The sequence below is a fragment of the Phalacrocorax carbo genome, chromosome Z (genome assembly GCF_963921805.1).
Source record: "Phalacrocorax carbo chromosome Z, bPhaCar2.1, whole genome shotgun sequence".
NCBI classification, from domain to species: Eukaryota; Metazoa; Chordata; class Aves; order Suliformes; family Phalacrocoracidae; genus Phalacrocorax; species Phalacrocorax carbo.
In genome coordinates this window covers 39991552-40010959 of record NC_087548.1, presented here as the reverse complement: position 1 = coordinate 40010959, position 19408 = coordinate 39991552, and positions in this window count along the sequence as shown.

The window sequence follows — 19408 nt, the reverse complement described above, 5'->3', positions numbered from 1 at the left end:
ATCACGAACATCTGAGCTTGCTGTGGATCTGTCCTACAGCCCAGAGTGCGACAGGGTTTCAGGACACGCCTGGCAGCCTCCTGGGTGCTCATAGTTCACATGGTACATGTCACGATTGTAACCGTTTGCAAGCACCAGCTGAAAAAACCCTGTCTTCAGGAAAGCCTCTCTGGGATTGGGAATCAAAGGCCTGGCACCATAATTAGACAACAGCCTCATTAACCTGATAACCTTTTTCAGTGCTTGTGGAAATCTTAATTTGCTGTAAGAAATTAAGGAGAACAACACAAGAAAAATGAAAGGAATGATTTGCATGTCAGACTCTCAGCTCTTCATTTTGAACCCCCTAAGAGATACTGCACTGTAGAAATCTAATTTATTTAAAAAGGGAAAAGCTTTGCAACTACCTCTCTAGAACTGTTTGCTCTAACTCTGAATGACCCTCAGACTTGGATGCAGTCTCCAGTTCAGCAGGACACCATCACTGTGTTCATGTAACACATCTGAAATCATGATAGAATAACCAGCTGTAAAAAGAGAACCTATCCTCTTAAAAAAGGTAGCTAGAGGATGGTTTTTATTTGAACATTATCAGAAAAACTTAGCAAATATGCATTTCTTCCACAGAAAGTATCCAGTCCCCAAAATATATTTCAAACCATTCATGCACATAATCTTTTAAGAGAATGCCTCGAGGCAAACCAAAATTCACCTGCATCTGCCTAAATTCCAGACAAAACATCTGTCCCTGGACCTCCATAATGGCTGCTTCCCTTCTTTCTTTCAGATCAGTGTCTTCTAAAGTGCTTATGCTCTCCCCTCTGATTCTGTGTGCTGTTCATGCTGAAGATAATTAATGAACATACAAATACAAATTCATGAACAGTCCTATGACTGTAACTCTAGAGATAATTCTGTGAGCACAGTTTTCTTCAAGCAGCAATGCCATCAGCAGCCAGCCATTCATGGCAAAAGTGAGGAGAGGCAGTTGCATGCCATGAAGATTTCACACCTGCTTCTCAAGACAAAAAACAGCCCCCATGCCACACACATGCATACCCATCACAGCAGCTGATTTTCAGTTGTAATAAACTTCTCCTGACCCAGACACTGGCATATTACTTCTCCAGCCTAAGCAGTGAGTCAGCCTGTTGGTAAAGTAGAGCATTTATTTTTCATTGAGATATGATCTGATATGCACTAAAGATCCACCTCATCAGCAACAGCACCAGCCTCTGGAGCAGTCCAAAAGCAGGGAGGCAATCCTTCAGCCTGCAGAGTTCAGTGTCAGAAAGTGGAGCAGATTGATATCCAGATGGATGGAAAATGGCAGTGTTAACAACCACTGCAAGCAAGTGGGCTGCTATGCCCACAGTCTAGAAAATGATCCATCTGGTACTGATTTAGGAAGGCACCCATCCATTTAAAATCTGTGAATGGAAAGTGTTGTGAAGTCTATTTGACACATGATTTTTAGCCTGACTGTACTGAAAATGTGCTCCTTGAGATACTATGCTGTGTGCTCATCTAAAGCAGGCCTTCCACCCACAGATGTGAGCTGGTGAGTCTGGGACAGGGATGGAGCTGGAAGACACCAACAGAAACAGATTCTAATAGGGAAAAGATCTTAATTCACTCAGTGGAAAGCTATTTCAGAAATGCATGATGCTGAAACCCCTACACTTCTTTACTCTTCTGTGTTAAGTACAGGAAGGCTTTACCAGAGCCACCCTGGGAAACTTGGTCCTCCCTGGCCAAGACCTGGAGAAGAGATGTCACGCAAAACCAGGAGTCTTTAAATTGTATTCTCAACCATTTTGTTGCAATACCATCAGGAGGTATTTTTCCAAAACATACCCTTGAAACAACAATAACAATTTTCAATATGTTTTAGTGTGTATGCATGAATATTGTGTTGCTACTGTTCAGACCAATATTGCACTTTAATAATGCTCTTCAGAAATACAGCAGTACAACTACATCTGCTCTTTTGCAATAAACAAACTTAACATGGTGAACATGCCATTGCACAGCTGAACATTTTCAATGTCCAAGAAGCAAAACATGCAAACGATTAATCCTTTAATCTTTATCTTTATTATAAATGAAATCTTCTAAATTACATTCCTAGCCATCTTAAAATGTACTGTTGCCTTTCTAAAAGGAACCTCGCCCTTCAGAAGAATTCTTGCTATCAGACAACATTGTTTTTTAATTTTCTCCTCCTTTTTTAATATTATTTTGTTCTCATGTGAACTTATGTTTATTGTTTTAGTGATACTCTCCTGTTGATTGTTACCCCCTTCACCATTTGTGACATAACAGTTAGCATTGCTGTGGAGAACAATATGACACTAAGATCAGCAGGAATAGGACCTCAAAAATCACTGCATGCTTTGGGTTTGTGCAATTCTTTGCAGTAAAAAAAGGAAAGTACAAAAATATACAAATAGCATATCAGAAGATCTCCACAAGACAACTTTATGAAAAGCCAGCAACTTTCAAAGGGTATTTGTGTGTTTATAATTGTATGGAGGGAGTGGGATTAGAAAAATAATGCTCTTCTATTATTGAACTATAAAAAATAAGAACCTTAAAATACATTTTATATATAACTTCAAGCTACTATAGAAATTTTTTGGGGATCCAGAGACTATAAACCGCTTCAATACCCAGGCCTGAGTTCTCCCCAAGCCCTCCTCCCCATATACTTTTCAAACAGACTTATGTCAGTATGGCTAACAATGTAAGCAACATGTATTTTTAAGAATCCTTCAGAAGCAGTAACTAAGGCCTATGCTTTTCACTTGCTGGGGAAATACTCCTGGATGTCTTCAGCTCCCTTGGTGTGCTTTACAATGTGAGAGCCTCCACATCTCTGCCTCTGATGCTGCATGCAAGCAAGAGAGACCTGGTACTCCCTCCACTTGCATCTTAAAACACTTGTGCTCTAAAACCCAAGGTAGAAGTGGAAAAGACCCAGAGAATCCATTTTATATTTAATCTGTGCCTTATCCCAATAATGAGAACATTATCATTTCCAGCCATCTATAGACAGATCTTAATGGTGTCAGTAAAACAACTTGAATGTTTACAGCAAGCCACACCTAAAATGCAGGTCGTCACTATCCTACACCAGAGGGCTGTGACAGCAGTTCCGTTTTTTTCCCTTCTCCAGCCCCTACCCTGTCCAAAGGCGGCTCCTTCTGCTCCCACCCATAACACAACTGTCAGACAACAGCTCTCAGCACTTACCTCACTTAGCAGTGCCTCTAAACCAAGCGTTTTGATAAAGTCGTAGTATGGAAAGCACAGGAAGCAAGACAAATCACATCGCAGTTTATCTTTTAAGACATAGTTACATCACTTACCATAGTCAGAAATCCTTTCCAAATTAGCCTTGTGTGGGAAAAATCCTTTTATTTGTATAGTTTTAGTCATACATGAATATGTTCCATTTAAAATACATCGCACAGGGCAAGAAAATGTCTATCATTTTATCACCTAAATGACATAAAAACATTTATTGCACATTAAAAAAATTAGACCCTTTAGTCTATTAAACTGTGAGGTCCAAAGCAATTACAACACAAAACCGCACATGAAAACAGCTCACTCATACCCAAAAACAATATCCCTTGTTCAAAGTTCTCAATGGAGTTAAGCATTAGCCCTCAAAAAGCATTGCATATCACTTACAAAACAGGGTGCAGAAGCAAGCTGTCATTTTGTCTAGTGGATACTTCCTGACCCATACGACAATTGTTACTGAAAAAGTAGAAAACTCTACAAGTACCAAAGACCAAAACGACGTGCACTCTGTGTATACACTCTGCGTATGTGAATTAAACATTCAACAAACAGAACAGAGATGCAAGACACATTCTTTCATAGCTTAAAAGATGTAACTTTTGTTTATTTTTTATTTATTAATTAAATATTATTAATTAATTAACAAAGGTATATTACATTGAACTGTGTGCTAACTTTGAAATTCATCTTTTCCCCTCATGGGCAGTGTCAATTTATTTAAGAGATTTGAAGCCTTTCTGTATTCATTATTTTGTTTGCCCTTCCTGGAACAACAAACCTAGAAACAACATTGTCAGTATCCAGACACTGCTTCAGCCAGGCATATTGATATTTTCAGGCATTTGTGGCTTTGCAGTCATTCTACTCCACAGTGCACCTGCTCTCAGAGCGAACTGTTAAAGTAAATATCCTTTGCACAGTTTCACAGCTGTGACAGTCTCTAGAGACTTAGGAAAGAGCAATCCAAATATCTGAAATGATTTTTTTAAAAAAGTCACCACCAGCAAAACTCTTACTTAGTTTCAATACATTTAAGTAGAATGGGAAACTCACCAAATTTGCCTGTTTATTCTTCATCTGGGCAGCCAACTCTCCACAGATGAACTGCTATGAATCCAGCTGCCTTTCCCTCATTCTGGGAGATGTAGGAGATGCGACAGGTTCAAGTCTATCAGCAGAGTGCAACACTGGTGCACTTCTACAGCAGGGAGGTGGAAGAAGCAGGGGTGGAGGGAGAAGAGTCAGCCCTCACAGCAGTTTAAGAGTTCTTGCGTGTTGTTATTGCCGCAGGTTCCCGTGATTGGCTTTAGCTGATCTCCTCTCTTTTGGCATTGCTGCCTGTTGAGCTGGGGAGCACAAAGGAAGAAAAATCACTCTACATCTTGAGCTGTCTCCTGCAGTAACCCCGGGTGTTTTATCAACTGAGGAGACAATCGATACCTGGGGAGGAAAGAAGTTTTGCCACCTGTCACCTGCGATAAAATGATGAATTTCCTAATTCTAGTACTAATGCTGGATTCAAAGCTGAGGGATAATTACCCCAGCTGGTTCTTAAAACACTCTGTGAATGACACTGATCATGATTATTAAAACTGGTGTGAAAGGCATTATGGCACACAAGTTCATTGGGTCTATTTATAGATTAATTTTCCTCTGTTTATGTAGTCATGTTGAATTCAGGAAGGGATAGGAGTTTTCCCTTGTGAGAAGAGCTTCCCCTTTTCCTAGTAGGTATTATTACTTGCTAGATGCATAACTTGGCAAACCTTTCACACTAATGGCAAACGACAATAAAACAGTCGGTGCTTACTTAACAATTCACTTTATTTATTTATGGCTGAATAAATAAAGGCTGTAGTGAATCAGCTTTGCCAGTGTCACAAGGGGACTTGAGAAGATGCTGTTTTCTAACTTCTTGAGGGTCATGGGCTACCAGACAAAGCACCCCTACAGCCTGAGCTCTGCTTCCAAGTATTGCTTATTGCCCTCAGAAACAACGTGCTCATCAGATCATTTCACCTCTTTGTAAGCAGGCAAAGGAGCACTAAGTAATCTCAAGTCACTGTTAGCAGAAGAACAAAATCATATTGTGTTACTAAAGCTGAGCAGTGTACTTTTGGACAAGTCTCAGAATATTGAACAACTGACCGGTGAAGTAAAAAAATAATACTCTGAGCAGAAACAATAATGAGAAATAGTTTTTTTACCATAAATTATATGTGACTTTATTTAATTTTAGTTTATCAAATACGAAAAAGTTCAGTGACTCAGTAAACCCAGACTTGTGATTCTTTTCTCTGCCACTCTCTAAAACTTGACAAAGTTCCTTAAATACCTCCATTTTTATTTTAACCTTAAAGCCTTCTAGGTAGTAGGAAGCTACAAGAACCTCAAGTAGAGGTTTCATATGTAGGCCTAACTGGGACATACAGCTAGAAGCAGTCCTGCCTCAGCTTCCTTAGCAATGCCCTCTGTTAGGCTAGCTATACCTCAGACTGTATATAAATACCTTTTAGCAGGACCTCTGCCTGTTCAAAACTCACTAGCAAACACTGCTGTGATTTAAAATGGTCACGGAAGGCTGTCAAGGAGGAAAACAGCTCCATCAGTTAACAGGATCACCTGTTATATGACAAAGCCAAATTCAGTTCCTTTCTCTGCTCCAGAGGATCTAAAACATCTCTCCCACCTCACAGCAGTTGCCCTAACTGCAACACTGCAATGCATCAGTCAAGATTCATGTGGGACTGAGAGAAATCGAGGATGGTACCACAGTGCAGTAGGGAACTCAGTTGTCCTGGAGGGGGTATAGGTTCTGATCCCCACATGAATGTTATGTATATTATAGCATGCATTTGTTGTCCAATGGCTATTTAATGACCAAAAATGTTAGGAGTCCCAGAAGTGAGGAGCAGAATTCCCTCCTTGCAGGAGGCAGCGTTGTCACCTGCTCCCAGCATAACGCTTGTTCTTCCAAACTATCCCCTGGTCCCAGTGGACCTACAACATTTCCTGAGGCTGTTCCCAGTGGGATGTAAGGCTCTTCTCTTGCCTGTCCCAGGGTTCCTGCCGGCACCTACCCCAGCAGGCAGCATCCATTCATACACAGGTGGATTTCCATGTGAGAAGCTGAATCAGTCCTCTCTCTTTTTAAGGAAATCGTAGACACTATTACATACAATGAGATCCAAACACTAACTTCTGCATGTATAAGTTAGTCCTATGTTTTTGCCTTGAAAAACAGGATAGCAGAAACAGTTCCATTCAAGAATTTCTTCTGGAGCATGTGTAGACACCTCTCTGCAGCCCTGAATGTAATGTTTGGAAGCTCTAATGAAAGTCCCAGTTCATATCAGTATTTTCTTACTGACTAGCTTTAGGCAGTGCTGTTTTGGGTAGTTTGCTATTCAGTGTGTAGAGGACTTTGAACTGAGGTGCACCATACAGAGTTTTCACGCTCCATATAAATGTATCCATATAAAAATATCCAGACCCTTTCTGCATTTCAACTATATCTCCATCTTTTTTTCTGTCAAATGTTTAAGAAAGTTGAGTCCTTAAATTTTTGTCTATTTGCAGAGACTTTTTTTTTTTTTTTTACAGTAAAAAGTAAAGATTTCTAAAGCACACCATTAATGAAGAAAAAGAAAGGAAAGACATTATCTTGGAGAAATACAAGGGTCTTTATCCTCTTCATCTCACTTGTATTATTTCCCTCCAATTAAGGTTTTGACAGCTAAGACAACATGTAGATAAAACAGCAGGTGTGAGTCAGACCTTTCTCCAGATTTCATCCTGGAGAGAAGAACAACTACAATCTAGTTTATTTTCAAACAAAAGATAGTAGGATTGGTAAGAAAAACTAAATAATGAAGATTTTTTCATTAAAATGTGAAGCTACAGTACAAGCTTAAAAACTTATCATGTAAAAACATAGATTACCCCTACCACCTTAAATATGTCTCAGATGAATGAATGCTAATAATTTAGCTGTCCTGTCAAAATGTGCACTCTTTACAACTTAACATCTTCTAAGTTGTGGCAATGGAAGAAAATCCATTGTTTTATTTATGATGTTCTTCTCTTTCAGTTATGCAGCAGTGTCTGGGTTTCAAATATTTTGTGAACGTGTTGCAATTTTAGAAACAGTTTTCACTTGTATGTAGAGCAGAGAAAAAGTTTTAAAACATTTTAGGATTTTCAAAAGGTTGGTTTTACTCTTTAATTTTTTGGTGGGCTGACTTTCAAATTGTTTTCTTTGGAGTATGAAACACAAAATAATAATGAGAATGGCCAAACTGTAGTGTAGCCACTGATATTCAGTGTGAAACAAAGTAACACGGTAAAATCCAAAAACAAAGCATAGACCACCATTAGCAGTTATAACAACATAATGCAATGAATATTTACTCTTGTGTAGAAGTCAAAATTATTTTTGCTTTTAACGAGGGTGGTGCTTTCCTTTCAAGCAGCAGAGTAACCCCACCAGAACTTCATAAACCTTGCTAAAATATTTCACTGCTCCTGTCTTAATGGTGACATGCAGTGGCAGCATAACACCACTGAGGTAACATATGACAAGGAGATGGCATGTAACATATCTCTCTCCACATTTTTTTTAATTACATTAAAATTCATGACCCTTTTCAAGCAGCCATAGACATGCACAGTATTTCTCTATGGACTTTGTTACTATTCTCAAACTTCCCGAGATGATCATTGACAGCTTCGGTGTATAGGAGTAAGCTACAAGCTCCTTTACACTACCATCTTTACAAACCTACGCTGTTCTTGTGTTGTACAATATTGTTCTCCTAAAACTCTGCTTGGTATATAAACGTGCACATATGCATTAAAGTCTACTACATTTTCCTTTGAGACCTTCACCAGATAAAAAAACTTGGAGCCACCGCTGCAATGAGTGCAAAACCTTGAAATAATCTTATTAGATACTCAGGTACAACCAAAATAATATGATTCACAATAAGCATGTTAAGAAAGCTTTTTTCCAGAATCATATGTTAGACTTGGATCTACAAACACATGGTTTTGTTTAAATCTCCTGTGCTCAGAGGATCATTCACCATAATCACATAACTAAATATATGTGAGATTATGCTCAGTAGCTGAGTTGGAATCAAAACAACCCAAATTCATAAAGCTAAGTCTTCCTTGTCATACCTTGTACAATTATTGCCAATAAAAAGTATCTTTGAAAATATCTAAATATTTTCAAATGACAGGACAAGGGGCAATGGGCACAAGGTGGAACACAGAAAGTCCCAGCTAAACATGAGAAAAAACTCCATTCCTGTGAGGGTGCCAGAGCAGCGGCACAGGCTGCCCAGGGAGGTTCTGGAGTCTCCTTCCCTGGAGACATTCAAACCCTGCCTGGACGCGTTCCTGTGCCCCTTGCTGTAGGTGTTGCTGCTCAAGCAGCGGGGTTGGATGAGTTGATCTCCAGAGGTCCCTTCCAGCCCCTACTATTCTGTGATTCTGTGGTTCTTTGGAAAGGTTTGCTAGAATTTGTTTGATTTTTGAAAACTGAAAATTGAAGTGGAATACCTCACCCAAAGTAAGAGTTTTCAAAATCTTAAAAGACATTAATTCTTTATTTATTGTTTATTTATATGTTATTCTCACTGTTTGTTACCAGGTACCCAATGATTTTATTGATTCTCTAACTCTGAACTTTTTTTTTTTCAGGAGCAAAACTGGCAATAAGGTCAAATGGAAAAGATTAGTAAGTCCAGCTGAAAACCTTTTGTATAGTATTGAATCCTTTTGCTGAAGTAATAGATCTGAGAGATATCTGAGACCGGTTGCTGCAGTAATATAGTTTGAGTAAGCCCTGTGTTGATGTTGTGCATATGGGGTAGAAATGCGGAGAGGAAATGAGCCAGTTTGTTCTTCCATGCACAGCAGGGCCAGCCTGCACAACTGTAACAAATGAGCAAAAAATGTCACAGATTGGTAGCCAGTTGGAGGTGGGTGGAGGGGGAGGTGAGTGGAGAAGAAACAGGTCAGATCTGCACTGCAAAGTTGGCGGGAGGTGTAAGTAACAGCTATATATATTCTAATTATCTTGTCAGCTAACAGGGAAGATATCAAGAAGAGAAGGGCATTACAGAAATTCATTTCAGCTCTCTAATTGGACCAATATTTCTTGTTCGCTCCTCTCACCTCCTCAAACCAGCTCTGGCAGCCACTTGACAACGTGGTTCAAAGCCTTTGCAGCCAAACTTCATACCTTCAGAGGCTTTCTGCTTGAGACTAGAAACTGGAAAGCAGGCCAAGTTTTCTTGGTTAGTGTGTGTGGTAGTCTCACTTCTCCATTTTCCCTACTTACTGGCTAACAAATGAGGCCACTGTGATCTTTCTGACTGTGAAAGAAAAAGAATAAAGCGTGCAGTGCCATTAAGGGTCTCTTACTGACTGCTAAGAACTTCTGTTTGATGAAGTAAGTCCTTAAGTTTGTTTCGGTCAGAATGCAAACTTCTCTTTAATTTCTCCCACACAATGGCATTCATGCAAGCTGTGATTATGCAGACTCACACTTTTGAAACGCTCCCACTGAGGTGAAACTTGGGAGAACAGGACAGGTGGAATTCAAGAAAAACTGATGTCTGAAGTAATGAGTTTTTGTTAAGTTAGGCAAAGTTTGAGATGTTAGTCTTACAAGCTAGGAAGTGACAATGAAGTGAGAAAGAAGAGTGCTTTCCTAGTACAAAGCTCTTGTTTAATTGTGTGACTGGATGCAAAATGAAAATTATTGGAAAGCGGATGGGGCAAAGAGAGAAACTGGGACTCTGCACTTTGGCAAAGAAACTCCTTGTAGGACTGGGGATTGTGGATTCCATGGGGAATTCTGACCTACGTCCAAGAGTGGTGGAGAAACTCAAATATGCAAAATGTTTGTAGGGACTTATGTGGTTTTGCCAAATATTTGAATTTATTATCAGCCGTGTTTACTATTTCTGTTTCAGTCTAGTCACAGTCTGTGCATCTTCATGTGCCTGAAGAATTAACTATAAACCAACAGCATTTGCAAGCTTTGGGCTTACAAAGAGTGCTGGATATAGGGAGTTCCTATGGGGTCAGAGCTAGTCCTATGGACTTAACTCTTGGGCAATTCATTCCTCATTGGCTGTAGTTTATGCTGTGATGGATTAAGGCAGAAGCAGTGAAACGGGTGCTGGTTTGCCTTTATATACCATGCTGTGAACTTCAGAGGATCATGAACAACTTCTTAGAGAGTTAGGTCTTCCCAGGTAGTGTTTGGAGAGTTATTAACCATGTCAGCCTTTCCAATTTAACCTGCTGATGGCTGAGCCGAGAGGCACTGAAATCCCTCTGGTCCCAGCTGTGGGGACAGCCTAGAGCATGCTGAGCTGGGAGACGTCAACTGTGATGATGACAGGCACAGGGGGAGGATGAGGTGCCAGAATATCACACACTGACAGCTGTGGCGATCACAGCAGGGACTCCTGATTAAAATGGACAGACAGGGATCTGATTTTAGATTTAACCATATTGGTCTGTGTGTTTTATCAGAAGTAAACTCCTGGACTATGGAGAAGGTGATGGTTGGTTATCCTGCTCCGGTTTCCAGCTATGGCTGGGAGATTAATGCTTTGTTTTACTCAGCTAGTAAGCTCTGGGTACTCAGCTACCCGCTGGCCAGGACCATTTCCTGCTGTCTCTTTTCTTCTCCTGTACCACACTTTTTAGCAACACTTGGTTGCCTAAGCAATGTTAGTCTGTACTCTCTGTTATGGGTCCACTTTCACACTCGCCCATTAGAAAAGAGACTGACAAGAGGACCAAGTATCTGTGACCTTGCTTCATCAGGTGGGAGGCACCAGTGTGAACTGTCATAAGAGGCAGCTCTGAAGCAAGCTGCAGTATTCAGAATTAAAGCAGAGAAGATCAAACGAGTAGAACAGCTTCATGGATTATCTTTCATAAAATCTATAAAAGAATTGCTTCTTTTTACCCCTAGTTTGACTCACTTGTTCCAACTCCATCACAGTTTAACAAGTATGTCTTGAATAAGCTTCCTGCTACAAACTGTACAGCTAGACAAGACACTGAGAAGATGGAAATCAATTGCACAAATCAGTGTTGAAGGCTAAAGCTCTGACGTATAAGGAGCATTAGCTGCTTGCACTACTCTCATCTGTGAGTGCAACATCATTTTAGCAATACAAATCATTGTAAATGAGAATTATTTTAACCCAGTTTTACTGTCTGTTACTTAGTTCAGTGCTGTTAAGCTCAATCTGTTTTCATCAGATGATGTAAATGGTAAGTTAAGGAAGACAAAGAACATGAAGAATTAATTCCCAACACTTCCCAGAGTCAGTTTCATAAGAGTTACCAAGTGGTTATGAAATGCAGGTAAACACCTTTTTATGCAAAATTAGGGACAGTCACTTCTTTGGCAGCGAAGCATCAAGAGACTATCAGATACAGACTGCATTTATTCAGGCTACAGAGGAGCAGATCCAGAGCTAGATCCAGTCTACCCTTGGTGAAGATGCTGGGTAAATGAGTCTGCTGTGTTTGGTGTCTCACAGACACCAGGCTGATTATGAAACTTATTTTTATTTCTGCACACTCAAGTAACTTTAGAATGACTTAAAGGAAATATAATGTTCTAGAGGAAGTTGTGAGCTTAATACATACAGAAAAATCAAAACATGAGTGGATTTACCTGAACAAAATTTTTTTACTATTTAAGGTTTGTCCAGCACCATGGAATCATAGACTCATGGAATTACAGAACAGCCCAGGTTGGAAAGGACCTTGGAAGATCATCTGGTCCAAACTTTCTTGGGAAAGGGAGTCTAGAAGAGATTATCTAGCACACTGTCACATTGCATCCTGAAAACCTCCAGCAATGGGGACTTCACCATGTTCCTGGTGAGGTTGTTCCAGTGATTGATTGTTCTCACTGTGAAAAATTTCTTTCTTATATTGAAATGAAACTTCCCCCAGTGCAACTTGCACCTTCTGTCCCTTGTCTTCTCCATGTGGCTCCTTGTAAAAAGAGAGCCTCTGTCCTCTTCATATGCACCCTTTAAGTACTGAAATACTGTCCTGTGGTCTCCCTGAGCCTTCTGTTCTCCAAGGAGAAGAGACCCAACTCCTTCAATCTTTCCTTAAATAGCAGGTTCTCCATCCCTTTAATCATCTTCATAACTCTCCTTTGACTATGTCCAGTTTGTCTGCATCTTGCTTGAACTCTGGGCCCTGAACTGGACAGAGTACTCCAGGTGCGGCCTGACAAGTGCTGGGTAGAGTGGGATGATGACATCTCTATCTTTGGTAGTAATGTCCCTGCAGATGCAGCCTAGGATTCAATTTGCCTTGGTTGCTACAGCAGCACACTGCTGACTGCTGACAGCCAACTGCTAGGCCCAAATAGGATGAGACTTGAAGCCAGTACCAACTGTAGAATAACCCATATATCCGAATGGCTCTGGTTAGATACAAAGTACATAACCACACTTCCACTCACATAATGTGTGCACATTAGTGATCAGTTACAATACAGGAGAAGATAGTTTTTGTTCCATATCCCACCAGTAAGTAGTTAATCTAATTCCACATTCTAACTCTCCAGGGAAAAAACAGTATCAGAAAAGGACCAAAGAAATTTATTTGTCCTTGAAAGGAAGTTCTTTCTGGCAGAAAGACTTTTTCTTTTTTACCCTCAAGTGAATAAAAATGTATGCTACTAAGTATTACATGTAGGCAGGAAATGATCTTCCTGTCTGTTGTGAACTTTCAAGCCTTTCAAAAGTCTATCGGAAATTCAGACAAGCCTTTGGTTTCTGGTTGTTAATGGAATGGCTAAACAATTACCCTCGATGTTTTGTCTAGATTTCAGCTTGTTTTGTATAATTAGTGGATATTTTCAAGACAAAAAGTTATCTCAGTTCTTGCCAGTGGGATTGTGCTGCTTTCAGAACTCTTTTTCTAAGGTTTCTTTCAATGACAAGGTATTTCTTTAAGCTAACTTATTCAGAAATATTTTAGCTTTGACTACTGATATTTCCCCACAAACTGTTGATAAACTTTCACATATCTCCAAATCACAGCCTGAAGGACACAAACAGTGAATTCAATTTGTAAGTACACCAAGGCTATAAGGGTATGAAATAAACATTGAAAATCAGATCAAGAAAACCTTTGAATATTTGACAGCATTACTGATTCACCAGGATAACGTAGGAGGTCTGGACTGTCACATTTTTAAGGGGTATCAGTACTGCTAACCAATCTGATTTCTCTTTCTGTAGGTAAGGAAGTAGGTAGTGCAAAGACACCTGTAGTAACAATAAAATGATTTTGTTGACAGCTGTTTCTGTGGCTCTTTGCCTCTTTTAAATTATTTTATTGGTTTAAGTGTTTGACTAAGCTAAAAAAAAAAATATTATCTTCCCTCAGGTTTCTATTCTTTCCTGAAAGAACACAGCATCTTAACCAGTTCCCTACTCCTCTTCCTTCTTTATTTACACAAAATAAAAAGAGAAAGTTTTATGATGTTGGAAGGATACACAGTCCCTATAACAATTGTTGTTTGCCAGGTTTCCTTTTGTTCAGCTGAGTCTGGGGTTTGCATCTTTGGATATGGACTGAGAGTAGTGAAGCTTAATTCCATATCCTACCTCTTGTTTCTAAAGAACTTTGCAGTCTGTCTCATTGCATGTGCCCACACACAAACACAGAGCATCAGCCATCTCTAGTGGGAGCATGAGAGCCACACAAGCCAACTGGTAGCCAGCCAATCTGCTGCACAACAGTGGGAAAAGGGAATACTGGCCAAGGATACCACATTAAACCCTCCTCTCCAGAGTGAGCAATGGGATTTTCAATATCCACAAGGAGCAGATGACTTCAATTTCTGATCATTAAAGAAAAGGAGGATGCCAAGAACATGGGTTAGCAGGAGGGGCAATGCCAGCTCATCAATAGTCTGGGCTACCAGTCTTCTAAAAGAGAGACAAGCGAAATAATTGGAGCATCACTTTTGCCCTTGATGAACAAAATAAGAGGACCAGAAGTATGAAGCATCACTATAATGTTCAGTGGGAGATATATATCACAGAATCCCAGAATCACACAATGGTAGGGGTTGGAAGGGACCTCTGGAGATCAACTCATCCAACCTCCCTGCTTGAGCAGCGACACCTACAGCAAGGGGCACAGGAACGCGTCCAGGCAGGGTTTGAATGTCTCCAGGGAAGGAGATTCCACAACCTCCCTGGGCAGCCTGTTCCACTGCTCTGGCACCCTCACAGGGAAGAAGTTTTTCCTCATATTGAGGTGGAACTTCCTGTGTTCCACCTTGTGCCCATTGCCCCTTGGCATGTCTTTGGGCACCACTGAAAAGAGCCTGGCCCCATCCTCTTGACACCCACCCTTCAGATATTTATAAGTATTGGTAAGATCCCCCCTCAGCCTTCTCTTCTCCAGGCTGAACAAACCCAAGTCTCTCAGCCTTTCCTCATAAGGGAGATGCTCCAGTCCCCTGATCATCTTGGCAGCTCTCTGCTGGACTTGCTCGAGCAGTTCCACATCCATCTTAAACTTGGGGGGCCCAAAACTGGGCACAGCACTCCAAGTGTGGTCTCACTAGGGCAGAGTAGAGGAGGGGAGGATGACCTCCCTCAACCTGCTGGCCACACTGCTTTTTATGCAGCCCAGGATACCATTGGCCTTCTTGGCCACAAGGGCACATTGTTGGCTCATGGTCAGCTTGTTGTCCACCAGCACTCCCAGGTCCTATCCACAGCTATCTGGGGGTTCTTTGCAGCCTATCTGAGGGTGTTCAAGCAGCAGGCTCTGTAAGCCCCAGAATTCAAAAGCTACCTCAAAAAACTAACTTTGACACAGCCACAGAAAGGACAGATATATGCAACCAACGTTAATGTGCCTCAGGATTAGATTTCATGCTTCTGCACGACTGACATTAAGCAGCTGGCCTATACTGTACACTAGCATGCTGTGAGTGTTCCCAGCAGAGGGTCCGATCCTCCATGGTAACGCTCTTCAGGGAGCTCTGGAAATGCTTTAATTATTAAAATGAATAATTCCTACCAACACATTTAATTGGAAGATATTACATGTTTAAATGGGCACTAATAGAAGGGCTCTGAAAATCTAACAATATAATAGAATATGCTGTTTGAAGTGAATTCTAGCAATACTTTTTCAGCCAATAACACCATGCATTATTTATCCTATTTCTTTTTAATCCTATCTGATAGTTCATTCGAAGAAGGAATCGCTGAAACCTCAGAGATAAAATGCAAATCTGTGAATCACCCCCTGTGAGCTTAACCTGCTACCACTACCTCATCCACCTTCCTTGCTTCCTGCCCCCTAGTTTCCAAGGATGGATTTATTGCTGCAGTATAAACTAAGCCCCCTGTTTCTTCCTTAGCACTGGGAGGACTGTGCAGACCAAAGAATTACAAGAATGCTTATTACTCAGATTTGTTACCACAGCCTGACAGAGACTGGGTACATTGAAAAGCAAGATAAGGCCAGTGTGATGCAGACTAGTGGAAGTCACAGGGGAGGAGGGCAGAAAATAAAGCTTCAGGGCATAAACATCACCCAGCCAGAGGAAGCAAAAGTAGGTGTGAACAGGGGTCAGAAAACGTATCAGCAAAGAAGCAGAGGTGCTGAACTCATGTTAAAGACATGAAACAGCAAAACAGAAGGATCGTACCTGAAGCGACTGAGCCCTTTTTAGATTAAGTGTCAAATATACGGTTTCACAGTCGGAGGTGTCTAAACTAGTGATATTGCATACTGTCTCGGGGAAGAGGCATTCAGAGAAGGATTTGTGCCTCCAGATTAAGTTCTGCCAAGCCCAGAGCCCACAGTGAACATTTTCAAGAGGAAGGACCCACTGGATGTAATACAACCTTGTAAGGTGATTGTACTGGCCAGCTTTGTCTGATATAATCTAAAAAGATTATACCAATATCAGTCTTCATATTTCTTTGCACACTTTTTTCCTCTCCAGAAGGAAAATGTGTTATCTTCTGGATATATGAATGACAGAAAAATCAAGAAGCCACTTTCGTCTGAAAGTTACACTCTGTCCCTCGAAGTCCAGTAGGAACAGAAAGAGATGCAGGAAAGGAGCATTCAAGAGAGTTTTTGTAAGAAACATCGTCAACAGAGGAGGAAAAGTCAGAGTATATTTTGAAAAAAAATATTTTTGCATTGACAATGATATCTATTATTTTAACTGATGCTGAGCAAGACCCGTAGGTAACCGTGTAAACCCATTTAGTTCTGACTGGTTTCTGAAATAAGCAACAGCAATCTTTTTTGAGCTCCTCATCTCAGACTGGACCTGTAGTTTGCCACGTTTTTCCGCTCATGGTGACACTAAAACAGAATTGTGGAGATCTTATTTACCACAGATGCAACACATGTCAGGTCTCCCTTTTTTATGTCTTTGTTTTGTTTTGTTTTGTTTTGTTTTTCTTTCTCCTCTGTGTGCATACTCATTAGCTCCAGGAACGCCTTGAGAGTAACAAGTTTTCCAGTGTAGATTTCACACTCCTGGATTCTAAAAAGAGAGGTTTTGTAGCTATTTTCTCTGCCCAAAAGATCAAACACAGCATATCATAGCAAGCCTGGGAGGGGAGCCAGCAACCCTTGATGTACCACTGACGTGATGGGCCTGTTTGTGATTGCAGTATTCGTCAGTATCACACTATTGGCAATAACTACTGAACAGCCCCACTGCAGTGCATGGATGAAATGCAAGCATACCCAGAGCTCTGGGATTAGCACAAACCCACCTGTTCTCTTGGATTTGATTCTGCCGCAATACTGTATCTTGCCTGCGGTTTGGTTATTCTTATTAACATCTCCCCTTTGATTATGTATTTTCTGCACAAAGAGAATTTCTGCAGGACCCTTACACTTGCTAAAAGATACCACGTGGGTAAAGAGAGGCAAGTGAAAGCTGTTGTACCCTGTTTGTTCACATTACAGTTTCCTGCCCACATGGTGAACTCCCTTGATGATTCTGGAAAGCTAGTTTTTCCATCAGGCCTCCAGAGTTAAAAAAGACAAGTGCTTTTGGCTTTGCCTGTTATTCTTGGAAGTTTTAATATAGAAATTTCACTTTCTCCACCATATAGCTGGGTTCTAAAGTTAATCAGATTTAGCACGTGACTGAAAGTCATACACTGCAACTCTGTTATGATTGAATTAGGTGAAAACTACTTTCTTTAGCAAACCTAAAATTCAGGAGTAATTTCTACATTACAAAGACTGTTCTACGAACACTCATAAATGTTAAAAAAGACACAAGAAACATAAGATTAACCTAATGCAGGTAAAAGTCTTTTGGGGCTGTATGAAGTACAATTCCACATAGAAAGGTGTTTTTATGAGTTAAATGTTACAGGGATAGTTGGCAATTTCAACTACTATTGAAAATAATGAAGAAAGGTTTTAATGTTAGAAGTTAAACAGAATAAATACCTTTCATTTAAGACAGTTTTAAGATGTGGTATAGGCTCTTATATGGTGCCAGAAAGCTGAAACACAAACTATTGCTATTGAAACACAAAATATGCCAGAAACATCTACTTTCATATCAAATCTCTACTTCTAACAGATACACCTAGATAAAACTTAGAAACTGGCATGTAGCTCATAACTGTAATGAAAAACAAAAAGTAAAACCCCTGTCACAGGAGAGCTCAACATTTAAATTACCCATCAACAAAGCAGAAATTAATTTAGATGTGATGAACATTCTCCTTACTTCTTTTATCTTTGCTGTTCTAAAAGCAGGTATGTCTTGAAGGCAAGGCCTGGCCAGGCTGTGAGCCAAAAGATACTATCTGTCTTTTGACTTCTGAAGCTTGATGAAAAAGGTAACTATAAAATAATCAAGTTTAAATTTATTTTCTTTCCAAAGTTAAAAATATTATATTATTTCTAGCTGCCTGGTCAAGGTAACTACAGAGACAAAAATGGGGCTGAGTGTTCACACGAGGTAGTGTAGTTGCACTCTGAAGATGTGGCAAAAACTGAGTCTTCCCTAGTTTAAAAGAAAGGGAAGTGCCAGCTGGACAGGCTTTTATGAAGAAAATGCTGAGCAGAGAACTGAGACCTAGAATTACAACTAAATTTTGGAGAGGGTAAAAATTAAACAGGAGATATCCTCACATTTAATCCTGAATGAATACAAACATGCATTTATAAAAGGTATAAACCACCAGTTGTCTTGGGGGTTGCAAATGTGTTAGTGATGTTATTGACAGAAAAGTGAAAAGGTTTTCTGAGGGTTTTTTTACACTTAGATTGCATCGCAGATTGACAGTTTAATTTCTCATGTTCAAAGAAAATCATATCAGTATTCACGTATGCCTTTTCCCATCCCTGTATCATTGGCTTGAAGCTGTCAAGCCACTTCAGCATGCCATCTCACACAATCTCTGCCTAGGATTCACTTTTCACCAGGTGGGACATAGCTCTCTATCCCACTCTGAATATTTTGAAGTGACATGGAGAAAATGCATAACAGATGTCCTGAAAGATCAAGGCTTGTTTATGGTTTAAAAAATGAGTATTGCGTTCCTGACATATGTTTTACCTGCCCTGCTGGCTGACAGCTGGGGAATGCTGATAATTTTGGATCATCTTTAAGCTTTGCCAATTTGCTTAGCTATCTAAAGAACAAAACCTTAGCATTTGTTCTAGCCTGCAAGTTATCCTTATAAAAATATAAAGAAGTGTGGCAATGAGAATTGCATTTTCTGAGCCTTTTTTCTGACCTCTGTGGAAGAAACTGATAGATTGATTAAGGTACATGGCCTTAAACTGCCTTTCCCTCAATGCGTGCTTTCACTTGTGTTAGTTTCAGTGAAAACGCCAGGCTGCCATCCCGTCCCTTCCTTTCTTTAAGGTTAGTGAAAATATTCCAGCTGAGATTTACTTTAAAGGTGTGTCCTTTTTCACAAAAAGTTGCAGCAAACTTAGGCAAACATAAGAACAGCAGGCAGGAGGAATTCTTTAGCTAGCCAATGTTCCATATTTTATTTTC